The sequence below is a fragment of the Diadema setosum genome, chromosome 18 (genome assembly GCF_964275005.1).
Source record: "Diadema setosum chromosome 18, eeDiaSeto1, whole genome shotgun sequence".
Taxonomy (NCBI): domain Eukaryota; kingdom Metazoa; phylum Echinodermata; class Echinoidea; order Diadematoida; family Diadematidae; genus Diadema; species Diadema setosum.
The window spans coordinates 14,958,328-14,980,579 of NC_092702.1; the positions used below are offsets into that span (position 1 = coordinate 14,958,328).

Here is a 22,252-nt window from a genome sequence, read left to right on the forward strand (position 1 = left end):
AATGATAAAAATGAAATGGTGGAAGGGCACAACAAACAATAAATTACAACCAGGCCCTACAACGTAAACTGACTGCAATGAATCTCAAAACCGCCGTTGATTCTATCACTATTATTATGTCCCTAGAACAGCACACACGCCCTTTCCAAACATAAATTCTGTGTACTAGGCAAGAGTGAAAGAATTGCATATCATTTGTACGCGGATTTGACTCAATTGACCAGAGTAAAGTCTATGACGTCATACAGCGCTTTAAGCACCAAAACGTTGTGGCATAGGGGCACTTCAACACTACCACTGTTATATCGACACTAACTGATGATATTTGCACTTCGAGTCAATGCTTGATTTTTATTGTTTAACAACAAAGTGAACATGAGCTGATCATACTTACCTATAACTTATTGGAAATAACATTCAAATAAAGGTTCAATCTTTACATTGTGATAACATAGTATCAGTGTATTATTTCTAGAACGTGATAATAGCCCACTGTGTCACATTATGAAAATGATATTTATATTGATGGTGATGTAAAATTTAGATTTCATGTAGTTTCTGAGGATAATGTACATAAGGAACTGAAAATTTGAGAGATAGCATTTCAGTAGGTCTGGATGAGATTTCTTCCACGATTTTGAAAATGAGCGTCCCCATTATTGTTCCTTGTTTAACGTATTATCAATAGATAATGTGTGAAAACAAGTTTCCCCAAAAGTGTAAAATGTCAAAGGTTATTCCCCTTCATAAATCTGGTACTATTAATTCTCCAAACAATTTTCGTCCTATTTCAAGCATTCCACAATCACATCCTTTGGATAGTCAAGGTGACAGATGTATGGATGAAAGCAATAGATGCAGGGAAATATCCAGGGGCCGTATTCATAGACTTTAAAAAGCGTTTGGTTGTGTTAATCATGATTTGCTTCTAACCAAACTACGCAATATTGGGGTAGCAGATGAGTGTCTGCAATAGTTCATTTGATTTGAAGGGGCGATCCATTTGTACGTCACTCCATCTTTCAACTCCATTACCCATTGATATCCTATGGAGTCCCACAGGGATCGATTCTTGGCCCCCTTTTGTTTATCGTTTTTATTAATGATTTGTGCAGATATATACCTAACTGCTCAGTTCAATTATATGCCGATGATACTGTCGTATATTTTTTTATAGTAATATTGATAGCGTATGAATCTTAATAATGATCTGGTTTGTGTGTGTAAATAAATTGACTATCAGTTTTGAAAAGACTTTATCTTTACTCATTGGATCAAGGCAAACGTTGAAAAGATGTAATAGATTACATGTTTTTATGAACGGTATATCAATAAAACAAGTCGATCATGTTAAATACCTCGGTTTTATTGTTGATAATAAATTGCAATGGGATGTTCATATCAATTTTCATGTAAAAAAAAGAACAGGGAAAGTATTTAGGCAGACTTCGTCCTTTTATCACTTAATCTAATCTGAAGTTGATTTATCAGACCATTATCTTGCCACTTTTTGACTATGCTGATATTATATTTGATTCCACTTAAGTATTACAAGCAATTGAAAATTCTTCAAAATCGCGCTGAGCAGTAGATCATGAAAACAAATCCTTATGAACGTGTGTCTAACTTACAAATTCGCTCTGTTTTAAATTGGTCTTCTCTTGAATCTAGACGTATGGGAAGCATTTGAACATTGCATGTTTGTATTTAAACTATTATGTTATCCTCATCCATGAATGACATATTCCAGCCTTCATGTTACTCATATTCTCTTCGTGACGCAGGTAACGTTGTTCTGCCAAAGCCTCGTACTGATTATTGTAAAAGAACAACACATTATAGGAGACCGATGCAATACAATGCACTGCCTTTACCTTGAAATTGACCTAAGTCCAGATATATTTTTAAAGGGATTAGAAAATTGTATTTCTGATTTTATGTGACTATTGTTTACGTAACGTGTAGATGTATGTTCGTCATTCAGTTTCTTTCTCTGTTGAATATACGTAGATGTCTGGGTGTGTTTTTTTTTCTGTGTGTATACTTTATCATTGAAGTTTATAATTGTATATAATTCTCAGCTGAAATATTTCTCTGAATGTTTGTATTTTCTTCTTACGTAACTATACTGTTTGATTAAGGGACCCTCTGTAAAGCAGCGCTGTTGCGATAACAGTGCTGAGTATAGGGTCATCCCTCCGTTGAAGATATATTTTAATGTAATATATCTTTGTTTGTATTATTATCTTTTTAATGACGGAAAATAAATACAATACAATTAAATACGATAAAGACAGAATCTTGAATATCAATGATTCGAAATACTTTTCAGTCGACTGGACGATGCACTTTAAAACAATCGGTTATCGCTTAATCTCAGATGGCGGCCTAGGGAGCAAATTGAAAAGATGATTTTGAACACATTGAATAAAAACTATGGAAACTATAGAAAGCAGAAGGAAAAAAAAAACCAGAGCAAAGTGGACTTCCGAAAGCACAAGGAGTTCGTGTTTGTGCCTCGCACATGGGTGAACATAATCATGAACAGAGCCACTGTAAGTCGGGGTTTTAAACTTTCAAGAGAAGTTAATTGGTTTGTGTGTGAACACAACCGCTATCTCTTTCATTAGTGGATCAATTTAAGTGAGGGCGAACGTTCAATAGTATGCTGAAGGAATGATATGATCGCGGACAAAACAATTTGATCTTCTGTGTGAGGATTTCAATATCGATTTTGGGTGTGCTAATATATTCAACACGGGCGTTCTTGGAACGTGTCAATATTATCGCATTCTGATTGGTAAAGAAGACGGCATTTTAGAGTTGATACGTGTATTCCTCGCACACGTTTGATTATAATCATTCAGTTTGAGTATCAAATCAGGATATATCGCGGCACTATCGTTATTGTGAGTATTCGCATGTTTCACAGCCAGGCCTAAGCCGTAAAGTATACATTATTCTATGTGAAGGGGATGATTATGAGGTTGTGCATGGACACCCATGAAAAACATGCACGGAGTACAAGGTACTGGATAAAAGAGGCAACAATTTTGTCGGGAGTCAGTCAAGCAATCATTATCTAACGATGTCAGAACGCCGCGTACGCTCATGCTTTTTTGTTTTACTCCTTCATTTGAATTAAATATAGGCCTACGTTTACACACTCAGTCAAAAGAAAGAAAGAAAGAATGTAAACACATTTTCATGTTCACATTTCTTGTATAAGATTTCAATAAAGATAAAAGAATCATACATCATTTCCAACAAAATTCAACTGTCTTCAAACATAGTAGCTGTACTAACATAATGAACATGTATATAGAAACTTAGAAAGAACACATTTCTTTATCTGCTCCAATGCGCAAAAGTAAAAATTGCAAAACTGCGCAAAAAAAAATACAAATATACATGTACAAGCAAATTGAAATTCAGTTACATTACACAGGAAAGCAAAACAGAGCATGATAACAGTTTGAACGATTCATTGTACTTGAAAAGAACATTATTACAAAAAGTAATGTTTCTTTCCTGGGATTCAGTATCTTTATTTCTTTACAATTTTTCTTTCTTTCATTCTTTAATGTCAATAACCTAATTTGGACACCATAACTATCAATCAGTGCTGCACATTACAACAATCTTCTTCTTCTTTTTTTTTTCTTTTTGTAGAAAGAGAGAGAGAAGGGCTCAATCATTAAGCTTCATCAACTGTTGTCTCTCATTTAAAGATAAAGCTATTGTTTCAAAATGATCATTAATGTTTTCGTTATTATGTGAAACAAGTGTATTAGCACAGGAGTGGCAGATTGTCCATTTTTGCAATTTTTGCTTTTGCACCTTGTCAGAGAAAAACAAATGCGTTCATTCATGTATGATATTGAGTAATATACGTTACTCTATCAGACTGAAGGAGTATGTAACTTGTTTTAATTTGACATACATTGTACAATGTATTGCTTTTATTACAGTCATAATGTATATGAAAAAGCTGAAAATGAAAACGTAATTACTTTCTTGTTGTGTAATTCGTATATAAGCCATTAAGAAGCAAACACAACAAATTCTCTCATTTTTGCTTTGTTGATACATAATATATATATATATATATATATAAATGTTGATAGGTTTAAGTCATTGTTGAAAACTCATCTGTTCACACAACCTTAATCTTGCTGTTGTTGTTGTTGCTGTCGTTATCATAATATGTACATAATGCTGTATTTTGTTTTTACGTTATATATATTATTTTTCCCCGATTTGATGCGCTTAGAAACATCAGTATTAAGCGCTATATAAATGTTATTCATTATCATTATCATTATATTAATTATTGAATTTCTTCTTTTTTCGCTTTCCCCTCTTCCCCACAATTCTCTTCATCAAAATAGTAGGGCATATTTCAGTTTTTAATTGTTGTTTTTAATAGGACCTGCCTTAATGAGGTATAAAAGATAGCATGGAAATTGATTGCACTGCGATTGTACTCACAGCGACTACAACATTTAATAGGACGTATTTTCAACATCTGAGTTGCTAAGCTGCATTACGCTGAATGGGAATGTTTTCATTTCAAATAATTATCTATGACATTGTTGATTCACCGGTTGATTATCGATTGCAAGGGGGAGAGAGGGAGCGAGAGAGAATGACATAAATAAAGAAAAATAAAGAAAGAACAAAGAAGAAAAGGGAACTACAATTTAACTCACAGCAATCAAAACATAAAGTAATTATCGGAAAAAAAAAAGACCTGAATGACTTTAAGCAGTTTATCTTAATGGTCGTGAAGAGTGCTTAAAATTGACGAGAAAAGAGGTACTTACAATTTCGTATCGTGCTTCTAAAGAAATGTTGGTGTAGAAAGCTTGAAATTATTCGTTTCGTTGTCAACATCCTTTCGCTTGGAAAAGTCACCCATGTTGACGTACGTCGAAAAAGGAGATATGATTGCCCGGATTTATTTTGCTTCTCTTCTATTTTACTGTTAGCATATCAATATCAACACTGTCTAGCTCTCCTGGCTGAAAGCATGACGAATTTCCTGAAATTTTAGAACTGTTATAATTCAACACAGTTACTGGTAATGGTGTAGGCATCTGTCCGTACTATCCTACCATACCTCTTTGATTAAATGTGCGTACACGACTTACGAGACTGTCCACGTTTCGACAGCTACAAAAACTCGACATAATTTCAAGTAGGCTACTCCGCAGCATTTTTTTTTTTTTTTTTTTTGGGGGGGGGGGGCGTGCACGTGCTCAGAACTGATGAATTATAGGGTAGCTGTTGGGGCTGTGTGTTGCACCTGTTCATTCACCGTCATCCCGCTTTTGATGTGAAATCGATCGAATTACGAAAATTTGCTAACGCTGCGACGAACAAATATGAAACCCAAATTGATAGGGGGATGCAAAGGTAGAACCCGTCCTCAAACATGAGTTCAGTTTCGAGTTACATAATAATTGTCGCTCGAGTATCCTATAGGCCCTCGTCAAGTATGTCGACTTCAGTGCTCTTCCGGTCTCAAAAGCAAAAGAAAAAGAGACAAAATAAAAGAAGAAGAAACAAATAAAAGCAAAAAAAAATCCAGAATGGACATACATTGTATGCGCACGCACACACATACATACACACGACAAGCTTCCTCTTACACACAGATACACATACACACACACGCATAGATAGATATATTATAATTTGTGCTATTATCTATATTAGCATAAACCTTTACATTTGCAAATGATCATTCTTGTCCTGCTATGGTAGGTTCATACTCAACAATGGGACTAATAATGTCTGTAGAAATGAAATATTTCAAACATTCGCTTCTCACACAATGTTTCATTCCCTCACCCCAGTTATCTTGGAAGGATGGTTAAACCAATTAAAATTTTCCCTTTACAGTCGAATAGATTGAATATAGTGGCAGTTATTTTGCTGAAGTATATAGTGATAAGCTATCCATCATCATATTTGACGAAAGCCAAGTGGAATTTTTTTTTTCCCCGCTGGTTCACGTTCTAATTGATTAGTCGCGTCGATGTTTATGTGTATTCAAGTTTCTGCTTTTTTTTTTTCTTTAAAAGGGGTGTACTTGTTGTCTTCACGGAGGCCAAATATTAAGCAGCTGCAGGGCATTTTCGATAAAATAGAGGGTTTATGAAATATACAGGGTGCACCTTCTGTTCTGTGCAGGGGTAGTTATCGTTATACATGAAATATTGAGCAGATCCCCACCCCCTCGTACTTTGTCATGTTAAATGCTGATGTGCTACGGTGTCTTTTATTCGTGTCTCTATTTGTTTTACCAATCATTTATTTCATTGCAGATATTGGAAGAACAAACAAAAAGAATAAAAAAACAAACAAACAGAGAGGCGAAATAGTAATAAAATTCAACGTGGAGTCAAATGTTTACGGCATGGGTGTGTTGGTGCTATTAAGTAATTTTCACAGTTTTCACCATTATCGAAGAGATAATCTTATCAGCAGTGTGGAGAAGAGATAATTTTTTTTTTTCACTAAGAAATTATGTCAATTTTTGGTCAGTTTCCTTCTGTTTGCTTTTGTTACATACTCGAAAAGCTGCATCACTTCGGTGATCCCTCACATTTATCACCAAGTTGAATTATCCTTCGGGTTTATGCCAGGTTTAAGTGTGTGCGTGTGTGTCACACTGCTTTAGCTTCTGACCATTCGAGCTTTGAGAATTTGCGGGTTTCTGGGACGAATACTGTGCAACGGCTTTCTACAGCTCAGTCGGTAGAGCACCACGGCCAAGCAATCCGGAGATCTCGGGTTCGAATCTCGATGAAATCCCATTTTCTTTGCTCATTTTTCCAATAATAAGAAACAATCTTATCAGCAGTGCGGGGACGCTTCAATTGTTACTACAGACTTTCTATTACTGTATTAAACACTGTTAACATCATTTCTCTTCTCTGAACTTCCCTACACTGGTATCCCCTTCTCTGTTCCTCAACCCTAACCAGGCCGGCTTTTTGGGGTGTTCTGTGGGGGTGCACGTCACGAGACCGACACACACGAGTCATACAGCCCACAAGTCACACAGCTCACAAGTCATACAGCCAACGAGTTCGACACTGAGTAAATAAAGCCCACGAGTTCGACATCAAGTAAAATAAGCTCACGAGTTATACAGCCCATGAGTTAGACACTACACACAAAAGGCTCACGAGACCGACACTATGCAAACAAAGCCCACGAGACCGACACTAGGCAAATGAAGCTCACGAGACCGACACTAGGCAAAAGAGGCTCACGAGACCGACAGGATGAACAGCGTCACCTATAGACCAATTAATTGTATAGGGTGTCCAGATAATGGCATAAGGAAGATATGAGAGATGGAAAAGCAGAGTTGCAAGGGATTAACCCGTCAATTGCCCTTCCTCGCCCCCTGAACTGCTCAAAATTTTTTACGGTGTTTGCGTGTTTGAGTGATTGTGAACAGATAAACAAAATTCAGTGAAAGCGCATGAGATGTTTCAACATTAATTTCGAAAATGACCAAACACCCTCGTTTCCCTTGCTTAGAAAAAGAAAATAAAATGATGTGGACATTCAGATCAACCAACTAGATAATACCCAGGTGTGAAATGAAGTTTACAAGAAAACGTTTCACAAAATGGTGAATGTTGCAGTGCACAATATTGCTTGATATATAGAAGGGGAGTAGTCATCTGCAAAGGTGCTGATTTTGTAAAATTCACAGAAAATGATATTATCGTCTATAAAGGTAGCTTGGATTCCGAAAAAGAGGATGCATCCATAAAAACAGCTCTTCTATTTCATGAAAATGTACCGTTTTCAGGAGAATAAGTTTACAAATACAAGCCACAAATCGAGGTGAATCGCTGAGATATACAATGTTTTCATCCTTTGAAATGTCATACATTATAGTTACAGAAAAAATACAAATTGAACTCTAAGCAGGCGGGTATAAGTAGGAGGATATAGGATATCTATAATAAGGAATACTTAACTAGTGAAGAGGGAGAGAGAAAAGGGCGAACAAATCACATCCTGTCCACGGTCTATCTAGAAACATGGGAAAGACTATTAAAAATAGCACAATGGCACCTGAATTAAACCATACATCGCTCTTGTCCACTAATATTTTTTTTTTTTTGGGGGGGGGGGGGTTCCAATGAAGAGGACAATTTTTATGTTTAAAAAAAAGATAAATTGGTAGCAATGTCGCTCGTCGTTGCGTGACAGTACTGCCCTTTAAAAGCCACACGTGTAGAAATACATAGTTACTTGATGTTGTTGATACATAGATGGTGCTGTTCATTTTATTAGTTACAATCTCTCGCTCGATAGCGTGACGAAATTACACCCGCCAGTATGCAATTTTCCCCTTCATTGAACACCCTGTACAGATAATTGACATGTAGATGGCGGTGTTCATCCTGTTGGTCTCGTGGGCTGCTTTTTTTTTTTTTTTTTTTTTTTTTTTTTTCCTAGTGTCGGTCTCGTGAGTCTTCTTTGCCTATAGTGTCGGTCTCGTGAGCCTTTATGGTGTCGGTCTCGTGGGCTTTCTTTGCTTAGTGTCGGTCTCGTGAGTCTTTTGTGCGTAGTGTCGAACTCATGGGCTGCTGTACGACTCATGGACCTATTTTTGATGTCGGTCTCGTTGACTGTATGACTCGTTGGTGTCGGTTGATTGATTGATTGATTTTATTTCCGCAAAATAAAACAATATGTACATCACTTCTTTTTGAATAATACAAAGACATTTTCACAAAAGTACTTGAAACTGCGGCTGGATAGCCCTACTCAGCTCCGCCCTCATGGTGGAGCTGTTCTACCGAGGGGTCCAGAAGAAAACACACTCGGTATATCTGAAATTAACATGCAAACTTGTATCATCAAAAACTACACTACACAGAATTAAAATAACATCCACTACTACCTTACAGTTATACGAACACTATTACCATGGTGGCAATAAACCAGATCAATGAATTTAACAAATATACGTCTATGCTTCAATGAAATAGAAGAAGAAGAAGAAAAAAAATACATCTACAAATACACTTAAATTGAAAATTTGATACTATTATATAAACACGATCCTCTATAACTAAAAGACTTGCGGCAGTATTGAGTTTTGGGTTTTGGAAGAACAAGAGTACCAACAGAACGAAGATTATATGGCGTATCAGAAAATCTAAACATCTCTTTTAAATACGGTGGAGAAAAATTATTTATGGCCTTAAATGTCATGGAATACAAATGATCTTTGCGCCGGGATTCTAATGTTTGAAGGTTCATCAGTGTATGAATTTCTTGATTTGAGACATATTTATAAGGGTTTACTCGAAGAATTATTCTCAGTGCCCTATTTTGTAATTTTTGTAGTCTATCTGTGTGTTTTGCCGCCGATGATCCATAGATAATATCGGCATAATCAAATAATGGGAGAATGAAAATTGTATAAATCGATTTCAAAGTTGAAGTATTTACATAACTCCGTAAACGGCCCAGAAATTTCACCAGTTTGACAATATTCTTACACATTGTATCTATATGTATATCCCATTTTAGCTGTTGATCAATCATAACACCGAGGTATTTCACAACATCCTTCTGTTCTATTATATTTCCAGAAATAAATAATTTTAATTTATTACATTTACTTAGATTATAACGAGAACCCAGTAATATGCATACTGTTTTTTCACAATTTACACTAATCTTATTCAAACACATCCATTCATATATGTTCTGCAGCTCAGAATTCAATACACACTCTATTTCATTTACACTTTTTCCCGAGCAATACAACACTGTATCATCTGCATACAAATTTACTTTACATCGTTCAATATAGTCAACCAAATCACTGACATAAATGATAAACAGCAGCGGTCCGAGAATTGAGCCCTGAGGCACGCCGTAATCAACTTGTTGTAATCGTGATCTCGACGAGTTTATCTGAGTGCAAATATGTCGTCTCTTCAAATAACTTTCGAACCATTTTAAACTTTCCTTCGACACCCCTATTTTACAAAGCTTCTGAATAAGCAAATCTGTGTCCACAGTGTCGAACGCTTTACGTAGGTCAATAAAGACTGCACCGACATAGCAACCGTCATCTATGGCCCGATACCAGTCATCAGTGACCTTTAACAATGATGTGACAGTTGAGTGTCTTGACCTAAATCCAGATTGTTCCTGGTTCAATATGCTATTCTGTTTTAAGTAGAGAGACAGCTGTGACTGGACGATCTTTTCCAGAACCTTTGAGAGAGGTGAAAGAATTGAGATCGGCCTATAATTGTTAGGCAGGGATTTGTCTCCAGATTTAAAAACTGGTATTATTTTTGCACATTTCCACCGACGAGGAACGATGCCCTCTAACAGTGATCGATTAATAAGGTAAGTAAGTGAATGCGCTATGCCAGATGCAGATAATTGTACAATTTTAACTGATAGACCATCTAGACCAGTTGACTTATTCGCTTTGAGTCCTTTGATGACTTTAAGTACCTCTTCCTCATTTACTACATGCAGAGTCAAACGTGATTGTGTTGAAACTTCATTTACAATACATCGTTGTACATGAGGAATTTGTGATGCCAGATTTACACCAATATTTACAAAATAATCATTAAAATCATTAATTCGTGCAATATCATCATCGACTGAATCAGGCGACTTAGATCTACTGCCTGATGAGGTTAATTCCTTAAACACATCCCATGGTTGATTTGGCCTAGATTTGTCTGACAGCCTCTTTTTATAGTAGTTCTTTTTCGATTTCCTAATCAGAGAAGTAACTTTGTTTCTTATCGTCTTGTATTCTTCCCATAATTCATCATAATTAGCTTCTGAAATATGTTTATGAATTTCATCATTTCCATCCAAAATACGCATATGTACCTTTTTAGCTTTTCCTTTTAACTTATCTCGTTTTCTTATTAATACAATAATCTCCTTAGTCATCCAAGGTGAGTATTTATTCCTGACACGTGTCTTTCTCACTGGCATGTGTTTATTCACTACCTCAAGGAAAAGCTCTTCCCACACTTTAACAGCATCATCAAGGTTTGAAGTATCTTCTACAATACTCCAGTTTTGGTTTCTTAAATCATCCAAATACAATTCAGTATCTATATTTGCCATTTTCCTGTATATTATCGTACGCGGGTTACATTTAGTAGTTTTGCATCTCCATAACAAATAAGACATTGAGTGGTCGCTCAGACCATTATGAATGACACCATACGTACTAACCATCTCTGGATTGTTTGTAAGGATATGATCTATCAAACTCATTGAGTTACTCGTGATTCGTGTCGTGGGTTCCGTAACATTGATTTCATGTAATGCAAAAATATCATGAATTTGTTTTAACATTCTAGTTTGTATTGACGGTGGCGTTTTCAATAGATCGCAGTTTAAGTCACCCATGATAACAATATCAGTATTAAAAGAATCAACAAAAGTCAGAAATTGTTCATACAAATCAAATGTATCATTTCCAATGTTTGGCGGTCTATACCATGTAACAAATGTAATTGCCTTTTCATAATCAAACCTTATGTGAATTGGTATTACTTCAAGGTTTGTTATGTATGGATGATTTAACAATTCATATTTCATATCGTCTCGTATATACACTGCAACGCCACCTCCATTTCTATTTCGGTCTTTGCGAATCAAATTATAGCCTTCAACTTTGAGCTCATTATCCGAGACAGAATCATCTAACCATGTTTCATTTAGAGCTAAGACTTGCACATCATTTTCGAGTAATATACACCTTATCTCACATAAATTTCGTAGTAAGCTACGGATATTCAACTGTAAAATCTTGACACCTTTGCCCTTTAGTTCTGCAAAATGTAATGAATTTTTCATTGGAGAATGAATTATTCCCTTTTCATCATTCTCGTGGGATGACCCCGATTCAACCCCCCCCCCCCCCCAGATCTCGGCCGTCTGTCGCGCTATCGCACTGAAAATTGGCACATACATTACCTGTCGCGTAATCTACCAAACTGTAAAAGAAAAAAAAATGAATTTTTCATTTTTTATATTTTATATCAATAATTGATATGCGTGAAATCATAAATTGCGCTCTAATTCATAAAATAAAGCTAATGGCATTCTAATTTTTGGTGACATTATTCCTTGTAGCATTCCTAACAATGTACTTGAAAAAAAAAATGTGGTAACAAAATTAGTTTCTTATGTATTTTGTTGTTTTATGAATTTCTTATGTATTTCTTTGTTTTTGAACTTTTGTTTTATCATTTTTTTTCAAAAAGAAATATAACAGAACCTATTTCAAGCGCAGTCATGCTGAAAAAAAAATTGATTTCAGCCTATGAAAGTGAAAATAATCATATCTTTATGAATAAGGTGAGAAAACTCCATTTGCATGGACTTTATACACAAAATCACGTTTTTGAGCCACTTTCGGTCAGTGACAGGAATGTATAAGAGGTCATGCAGCGTCGTAACGGTACGCGCGATTTTTGCGAAAATGGTGTCAAAAGATACGCGAGACTTGAAAATAAGAAGTCAGCGAACGGTGCGGTCAAAAATTTCGCGCGGTGGAATTGTCGCGAAAAATGTCGGGGGGGGGAGGGGTGATTCAACCCCCCCCCCCCCCTTCCCTTTTAGGGTTAATTCCTTATCTTGTTATATTTCCTTTGTGTTGTCCTCTAAAATGATATTTAAAACACTCGAAGTTTCAGTTACTAATCTGTATGTATATGTGTTTTGTGCTTTCAGGTAGAAATAAAGGAGAGTTATAAGATACCATATTGTCGCTCAATGCAGAGGTCGTTACCCCAGCAAAAAACTGCTTATCGGAAAGGGTGTTCTACCATAAAAGCTGTCACTGCAGCACTGGTTGAGGTGAGGATTTAGCATACAATTCTAGGGGAATCAAAACTTTATTTGATGAAAATCGGTTTTGAAATGACTGAGATATTTAAAAACAAGGAAAAACAAAGAGTTCCTACTAAAAGTCCTGGCCTGTCAATTTCATTAGGATCGCTTTTTTTTTTATATATCTCAGCTTTTTCAAGGCCAATTTTCGTCAAATAAAGGTATTGTTGAATCCTCTTGAAATTACATGCTCTTTCATATTTCATAAGAGGTTTCTCATTATCTCACACCAAAAAAAAAAAAAATTATAAACCTGAATCCTCACCTCAACCAGTACTGTAGGCCCTACAGTATAGTTCCTCAAGATACTGTGGCGAGAACACCCTGAACTTTTTTTTTTTCTTTAATGTGTATGTGTTACTACAACGAGACATGGAGAAAGACTACCATATGTATGAGTTCATTTATACTGACCTACTTGCTAGATTGTGTACGTAGAACTTACGTGTGTATACGAACCCTCACACTGCTATAATGTCGACAGATACAGTATACAAATATACCAGGCATGAGAGGCTCTGGTTGAAACTATGCGCATGAGGTGACTTCAGTAGCACTATTTTCTGAGGGGCGCAGCCCCGAAGAAAATAGTGCTACTGAAGTCACCGAAGGCACATAGTTTCAACCGGTGCCTCGAAAAATTGGCCTGGTATATTTGTTTTATATCCCTCCCAATGAATTTAAGAGCATTCGACTGCTGGTATTCTGTAATTTACCTCTTTTTTAAGGGCATCTTGCTTTACTTTTCAAGAAGATTGACTAGTCATTCACGCTCGGGAAAGCAGCTCAGCAGGAGGGCAGCGCGTACGCGTACTATGAAGAGACAATTGCGCGCTCAGCCGCTGAAGTGTACTCGGTGCATTGCTGTACAACGTACTGGTAAACATGCGCAAACTGCAAACTCACTACGCGCTTCATACATGCAATACGCCTACGCCTATCCGATCTGTCAACAAGTACGTTCGGTTGCCAGTGCGGTGATGTGCGTGCTCGAGCTGATCAACGATGTGACTGTGAGCTGCAGTTGATTGTGTTTTCTGTCGTCTTCCTACCTAGCTGTCATGTCTGTACATGAATATGGACTATCATTTCCTGTTAAAATGCAAGTATACATTGTAAATTTGGGTAGCATTCAGTAACAGCGTATAAGGTTAGATTAGGCACTGGAAAAATTCTAGCAATTAAAGCATCGAGTGCCACTGTAAATTCGTGTGATTCGTACGGTGTTCTAACGTAAACAGTGAACAAGTTTATCTAACTTACTCGCTAGACACTCTAAAAAATAATTATTAGGAATGAGATTACGGGAAATAGGGCATACTGTTAGACAGGTAGAACTAACGTATAGGCTTAACTAGCGCTAACGTTAGAGCAGGCCTACTAATATCTACTGCAGTTTCGTTTGTCAACATCTTTTGGGTGGATCGCTCGAGTTAAATAGTGAACTGCGAGACCAACTTTCAAACGGCGAAGCATGAACTCCCCAAAGGCCTACGGTACGTCGAAGAACCCTAGCTTGCTTATTGTTGTCTAATTATAGATCTACGATATCGCCTACTCTGTTGTAACGTAGAATTGAGGGCTTTATAAGAGTCTGAGTCTGAGTCTCTCCAACGTAACCCGTGTCGCATTGAGTGTATGCGTGCCTTGTGGTTCTCGCGAAGTGCAGTGATCTAAGGCGCCGCGATACCCATTCATTTGTACATGAAATCTCTCGCGAAGCGAAGGTGCTGCGATACCCATTCATTTGCACGTGAAATATTTCGCGTCGCGACGCGAAGCAAAAAAGGCGCGAAAATCACCAGCGTGGTATAGTTTTTACCATTTCCCTAGGGAGTATAGTCTTTTTCGCGCACTTGTATGGTAGAATTATGTTTTGTTGTTTACAGTGCTCTCGACCAATCAGAGGACGAGATGCATTTTGTGAGGGATATAATACACTGTATACACTGCTGTCACTCATATAGCACATGAATCTACGTTGCCCTGTCCATTGATGAGTAGGGTTGTAATGACAGTTAGTATACGGAGGGCCGAATAAGAGACTCATATATAGGTACTTACCTGCTTTTCTTGGCATATTTCCTGGCGATAGTTGTCAGAATTTGCAGTCCCTTTTTGTATTGTCAACGCAACTTACGATAATTTTTCTTCATAGTTGCAAGAACCCCTATTTGTGTAATGAATCAGTCCATATGCAGCTGTGGGATGGAAGTTGCGCTGGAGTAGCGCTGTGTTAGTGCATTCGCGTTACACTACCAATGAAGATATAAACAATACGCGTAAATAGTGTAGAGTACGCGCTTGTGTAAAGGGGCCGACGGGTATAAATACGCGCATATGCAGACGACTGTTTACTCGACACAGCTGATCGGTTACAGTTCAGAAGTTTACAGCAGATGTTTTCTTCCCTCTTTCTTGGTGAATCCAAGCAACGTGAGTAAAGAAGATGTTAGGATTTATAGTTGGTGCTGATGGATAAGAGATAATTGAAGGCCCTTTAGATGTTATAACAATATATCTGAATGGTAAGGGATTTTAGTTCATGCGGAACGGGAATATTTATTGGGGTGAACGTCTTTGGGGTTTGCTGTTGTATTATTGCTGTATGTTATAATGTAGGTTGTATAGCAAGAGTGAGGGAAGATTTGAAAAAGGGGGTTAGAGAATAAAATAAATGCTAAAATATAGAATTGTTAGATAATTTGTTGTTATTATGATACGAAATAATATTCCGGTTAACATGATATGTTGTTTGGGGGAATTTTATATGAAACTGCAGAAATTAGGATTTTTGGCTCTCTTTACCATGTTTTGGGAATTTGTATAACACAGTGGCCTATGGAGTTGAAGAACAAAAATTTTCATTAGTAAAAATTGGGGGTAAAATTGGAGCTTAAATTATTCTACACAGTATGCTCATTGTGGTAGTACATTGTGTATCTTATATCTCTGAGTAGAAGTGGATTTATTGATTTTTGAAACTATTTACCAGGTTTTGAGAATTAATTGGTGATTTGATGAGTGACCTTCTAAGGTTCAATATGAATTCCAAGAATATTTCAAACAGAGTTATAATTCATATATAGGAAGATACAGCTGGCTTTGCTGAATTTTATGATGTATATTTTGTCTAGAAACTCCATTGCTAACTCCAGTTAGGGATTTTTGGAGCTCTTTCCCATGTTTTTCTAGAATTATGATCTTTGGTAGATGTAAATGCCTTTTGATGGATGTTTTAGAGAAGAAACATTTGATGTATTCCCGTGACCTTATTAGTTGATTGTATACTCAAATATGCAATATGGAAGTATAACAACAAGTAGAATTATTTTAGTCTTTCTTATGTTTATTTGCCAGTCGAACCAGATAATTGACAACATGGAGGTGGAGTGGAGGGAGTACCCTCCACCTATTACATAGTATGTTTGATATAAGCCAAGCATACCCTCGATAGGTATATTTATAGGGTAATCATTATATAATTTTGTAAATATGTGCACTGTTGTGGTTATTGATCGCTACTAATTGAGCACAGAGATGCTCATCACGTTCTTTTTATCAACGTGTAAATATTAAGATGGATGCTTAATGCATCATACCAGCTTAATGTCAAAGTGACAGTTATTGTGTCATACATGTAGGTAGTGAGCATGACCAAGGTTCTAAGAAGAAGTATAAGATTTTAATTATCAGTAACTGGTTTAATTATTTAATATGAGGAAAATATTAAGTAATACTCGAGTGAGGGAATAGGAATTGCTTCCCCACCCCTTCCCCACTCCCCTCATCTCCTGCAACCGTGGCCACTACGCGGATGAGCTGGGAACTGAATGGACTATAGCTGGCGGACCAGGCGAGGCCTAGGAGAGAGTGACGTTGTCAGGGTTTGCAGCCAATAATAGAGAGGGTCTCTCTGGTCTGGTAATGCAGTCTACATCTGGGGAAAACAGCGAAGTCAACAGATGGGTACTACTGTGCCAGTGTCTGAGGGCTGGCGTCCACTACCTTTCCCACTACTTCCCTACCCCTACCCCTTCCCTCCCCCCCCCCTTCACTTTGGAGTGCCGACACCACCCCCTGAGGGCAACAGTGACAGAGCTGTGTCTACTTATCTGTATCTGAGGGTTCATGGTGACAGACTAGCACTGCAGGCCTACTTGCTGCTGGACTGAGCTGGTGACACCGATGTCTACTGGGGAACGACAAGAAGCCGTTTACCAGACCGAGTTCAGATCCTTTACCACCCCCCCCCTTCCAGCTTTTTCCATTTCCCCACCCTCAGTTAGTAGCAAGCTCCATTTCCGAACACTTGAGTATAGGTTATTTTTTTTTTCAACTTAGCCTGTTCAAGACTTATAATAGTCATTATATAAGAAAGTAAGCTAATTTGTTGAGATAGCAAAATTTCTTCTTTTTGTTTCAAGAAAGTCGCGGGACGAGTCATGAGCAAGTCGACGTGCTTAGAGGCTTTAAATGGAAACACTGTAGAATTTCGTAGGCTTTTTGGTGGCAGGGGTAATTTGGGAGTCGTAGAGACTTGGGGTGGTATTCTGAAAATCTTCCTAAGTTTCTTCCTAAGTTTCTTCCTAAGTCAGAAACTCAGGAAGTGCCTAGGAAAGACAAAATTGGTATTCTGAAATGTCTTCCTAGGCACTTCTTAATGCAAATTAAGCCATCCTTATCCCCACCCACGTCCTTTCCTAAGCCAATACGAAATGCCGTATCATAAGGAACTAACCAATGTCTGCCAATGACAATCGCATATTACTGTGACGTAGGGTCAAATACACGAGTGCGCGGCATGTCCCCTTTCTCACGCTCATTTCGCGCATCAAAGTACATGTGCGCGCAATGACTGACAAGCGCGCCTATCACGATGCTTGCAGCTTGCTATTCTTAACAACGTACTTAGGACAGGGGTGGAGCTTTCCTAAATATTTTCCTAAAATTCTTTCCTTCTTCTTCTTCTTCTTCTGGTTAAGTCTGCCTCCTTCAATAGCCTGAAGATTCTTGCAGACTGGTGCTATTTACATTATAATACAATTTATTTACAGATATTTACAAGCACATAGAAAAATTTGACGAAAACAACTAGCCACTGTGATCAACCGTTAGACGGTTTCGAAATGATCCCACAGATGGCGCAGAAACAATGTCTGACGACAGGGAATTCCAGTTCCTTACAGTTCTTGGGAAGAACGAATGGCGATGCGATTCAGTTCTCGAATACGGTACCTGATAGGAGTGTGGTTGCGAGGCTCTCGTTAACTGAGTAGCCTGTTTGATAATATAGTCCTGTGCTGAAAGAGGAGTAAGATTATTGTGTATTTTGTACATCATAATTAACCTGTCATTTTCTCTGCGCTGTTCCAGAGTGGTCCAATCAAGTTCTTGTAGCATTTTGGTGACACTTGAGGTGTTATGGTAGCGATTTAAAGTGAATCGCGCAGCTCTTCTCTGGACCATTTCCACTTGGTGGATTAGCTTCTTGGTGGATGGGTCCCAAACTGTAGAAGCATACTCAACAATTGGTCGAACCAACGTTTTGTAAGCTGTGGCTTTAACATCAGAAGATTTTATGCGAAGATTGCGTTTTAGAAATGCAAGCACGTTATTGGCTTTATTGACAGTATCATTGATGTGTTGGGTCCACTTCAAATCAGAAGTAATGGTTACACCTAAGTACTTCACGGATTCAACAGATTCAAGAGGGGCGCTATTTAGATGATACACGTGTTGCACCTTACTTCTTTTCCTGGATATTGTCAAAACCTTGCACTTATCTGTGTTCAAATCCATCATCCATTTTTTCGCCCAGTCACCAATTTTGTTTAGGTCCTCTTGAAGATTTTGCGTATGATGTTGGTTGTCGATGGTCATGTAAGAAATTGCATCATCGGCAAAAAGGCGAACCTTTGACGCGAGACCATCAGGCAAGTCATTGATGTAAAGCAGAAAGAGGCAAGGCCCAAGAACCGATCCCTGAGGCACTCCAGATCCTACCGCTACTGAAGAAGATTTAATACCATCCAAAACAACCCTCTGACTTCTTCCATTGAGAAAACTTTGAATCCATTTCAGATTTTTCCCCCTGATACCGTAGTAGTCCAGTTTACGTAAAAGCCGCTCATGTCCAACCTTGTCAAAAGCTTTTGAAAAATCCATGACTATAACATCCGTTTGACGACCTGCATCCAAGTTCCTTTGTAAATCGCTTGTGAAACCAAGTAATTGTTGTTCACATGACATGTTCTTACGGAAGCCATATTGTAGGGGAAAAATGATGTTATTTTCGTCCCCGTGCTTCATAATTTTCCTAAGTGCATTCTAGAATACCAACTTCTTCCTAAGTCAGAAATTTGCATATTCCCGCCCCCTTCCTAAGTTTCTTCCTAAGTCTACTTAGGAAGAAACTTAGGAAGATTTTCAGAATACAAATTAGGAAAAAATCCTGACTTAGGAAGAAATTTCTTCCTAGGAAGGATTTCAGAATACCACCCTTGAGGCCAAATTCTGCCGGAGTAGACAGACAGCGACGCGTGGCCACCGACATCGTGTGTGGGGCGCATAATGCTCTTTTGTGTGGTGCAGCAGTTTTATGTTAAGGATTGAAATCCCAGAGCGGTGACCGGAGCGGTTATGAAAGGATTTTATTCTTTATTGCTTTATTCTTTATTCTATTGGAGAGAGTAATGTGCACTTATTGAGACATGTTATTCGGAAAGAGACGGGTAGGAAGACTGTAGGGTGGTATTCTGAAATCTTTCCTAGGAAGAAATTTCTTCCTAAGTCAGGATTTTTTCCTAAGTGGTATTCTGAAAATCTTCCTAAGTTTCTTCCTAAGTATACTTAGGAAGAAACTTAGGAAGGGGGCGGGAATATGCAAATTTCTGACTTAGGAAGAAGTTGGTATTCCAGAATGCACTTAATAGGAAAGAATTTTAGGAAAATATTTAGGAAAGCCCCACCCCTGTCCTAACATACTGTACGTACGTTGTTAAGAATAGCAAACTGCAAGCATCGTGATAGGCGCGCTTGTCAGTCATTGCGCGCACATAATTATACTTTGATGCGCAAAATGAGCGTGAGAAAGGGGACATGCCGCGCACTCGTGTATTTGACACTACGTCATAGTAATTTGCGATTGTCATTGGTTAGTTCCTTATGATACGGCATTTCGTATTGGCTTAGGAAAGGACGTGGGCGGGGATAAGGATGGCCTAATTTGCATTGAAGTGCCTAGGAAGAAATTTCAGAATACCAATTTTGTCTTTCCTAGGCACTTCCTAAGTTTCTGACTTAGGAAGAAACTTAGGAAGATTTTCAGAATACCACCCGAGTCTAAGTGAGTCTACTGTCTACAGGAGTTCGCTAGTAGGATGAGGTTCGCACAGGTATATAGCAGGAACAAAAGCACGGAAGAAATTTCACTTTCTGACAACAAATTGGGTCTCAAAATGAGATGTTTTTAAATAACGTTGTTAGTGGAGTAGTATTTCTTACATAGTAACAAGTTAGTCTCCATGATAAAGAGGCCGTCATTATACCAAAATATGGAGAATTATATTTACAATATTTATGTGACTTCGAATGTAATGAGTGGTCTAACTACAGTACCACGTCATGTGGTACGTTCTGAGCTGGGATATCATAGATTCGTAGTTGGGTCTACAGCATTAGTGAACCTTGGTCAGATTAAGCTGGGAAAAATACTCATATTCAAGTTGGTTTTGTCTCTAAGAGAAGATGTTTGAAATGTTGTAAATGAATTGATTTGTATATACTTGTACAAACAGAATTTAGACTTATTAAAGTCTAAAAGTTACAAGTAAAATTCAAACGTTCTGACATCAAGTTTGTAGTTGTACTGCCTGGATGCTGGAATGAATGCATACAGTGATCAGTGATTGAGGTTGTGGATATGAGATTTAATTAAGTATTGTAGATTAACAAAGACACTGGACAAATCTATGCACCACGTTCATATACTTCGAACAAACGAACCACACATCGAAGCCTTTTAAACACGTTACCAACAAACGCGAGGTCCTAGAACTTATTGGATAGCCTTGGTGATTGGAGGGAGAGTGAGTGCCTGAGGATGTTTGGTATCTGTGTGTACACGCAGGTAAAAGTCTAGGCTCTAACAAAAGTTAGCTGTGACAGAGACAGGCTCTATTTTAAATGCTTACCTACACATGATCTATGTTAATTTGGATACAGAGAAGGTTAGAAGAATTCTGACTTAGCTTACCCTAAATGCTTGGTCGATTCTTTGAGGTATTTCCTCGTATATTAGATGAATAAGATGAGCGAATGATTGCCGATGCTAGTTTGTGTGGGCTGTGTTAGAATGGAGTACAGTACTCAACTGAGAGTGGTGCACAATGCTCGAGTGGCGCGAACAGGGGGGCGTTTCATGAAGGAACTTGTCGGATAAAATGTCCGACAAGTCAATTATATCCGACAAGTTCAGAGAAATCAGCCAATCAGACTAAAGAATTTCTCAAAACTTGTCGGATATACTAGTAATTGACTTGTCAGATATTTTATCCGACAAGTTCCTTCATGAAACGCCCCCAGATGAGGTATGCGCGCATGTGAGATGCAGTGTGTGCGTGCGCATTCTGTACTGACACTCACTGTACTGGTGATGATTAATTATAGGCGTCAAGGTTATACGCAAGAGGAATACCAGTATGTAACGTACACATGCAGCCACAACATTCTTTAGCATAGACATCGTTATACATAGGACTCACTCAAGTTACAGATCTCTCTCTCCAAACACGTTAGCTGAGGAAGTTAGTTCTCGACTTCTCAGCAGGGAGTGGTACACCCAAAAATTACCTGGTGGCGGTGGCAGCATACTACAAGATTAGGAGACGCCCTGGATATTATTCTCAGATGTTCAGTCTCTATTTATCCCCCCCCCCCCTTCTCGCGTTACAATACAATGAAATAATGTGTATATACGTATATCCTATCATACCCGTAATTATTCTTGTAAGTACTCCCATTCACTGTTCAATTTTGATGTGAACATTGTTGATTTTGTCATATAAATTATTTCAGTGATTGTACAAGAGGAGAAATAGAACAAACTGAAACTGAATCGGAACTATAGGAGGGGGGGGGGGGAGGCTAGAGAGACCCCAGGTTCAACTTTTGCCAAACCCCGTATTTTCTATAATGAGATGAGGTCCCGGGATAAGGTGCTCTGTACGTATACCATTCAATGACCTCCTCCATCTTTACACACGGTGGATGTGGGCAATGCTGAAGGATTATTATCGTTTATAAAATGGGTTCAAGA

At 37.9% G+C, this 22,252-nt stretch overlaps 1 pseudogene; it reads right to left on the reverse strand.

Moving 5' to 3' along the window:
* The window catches only part of LOC140242170 (alpha-N-acetylgalactosaminide alpha-2,6-sialyltransferase 2-like), a 32,424-nt pseudogene extending 11,152 nt beyond the window's left edge, over positions 1–21,272 (reverse strand).
* Positions 21,273–22,252: the final 980 nt, after the last annotated feature.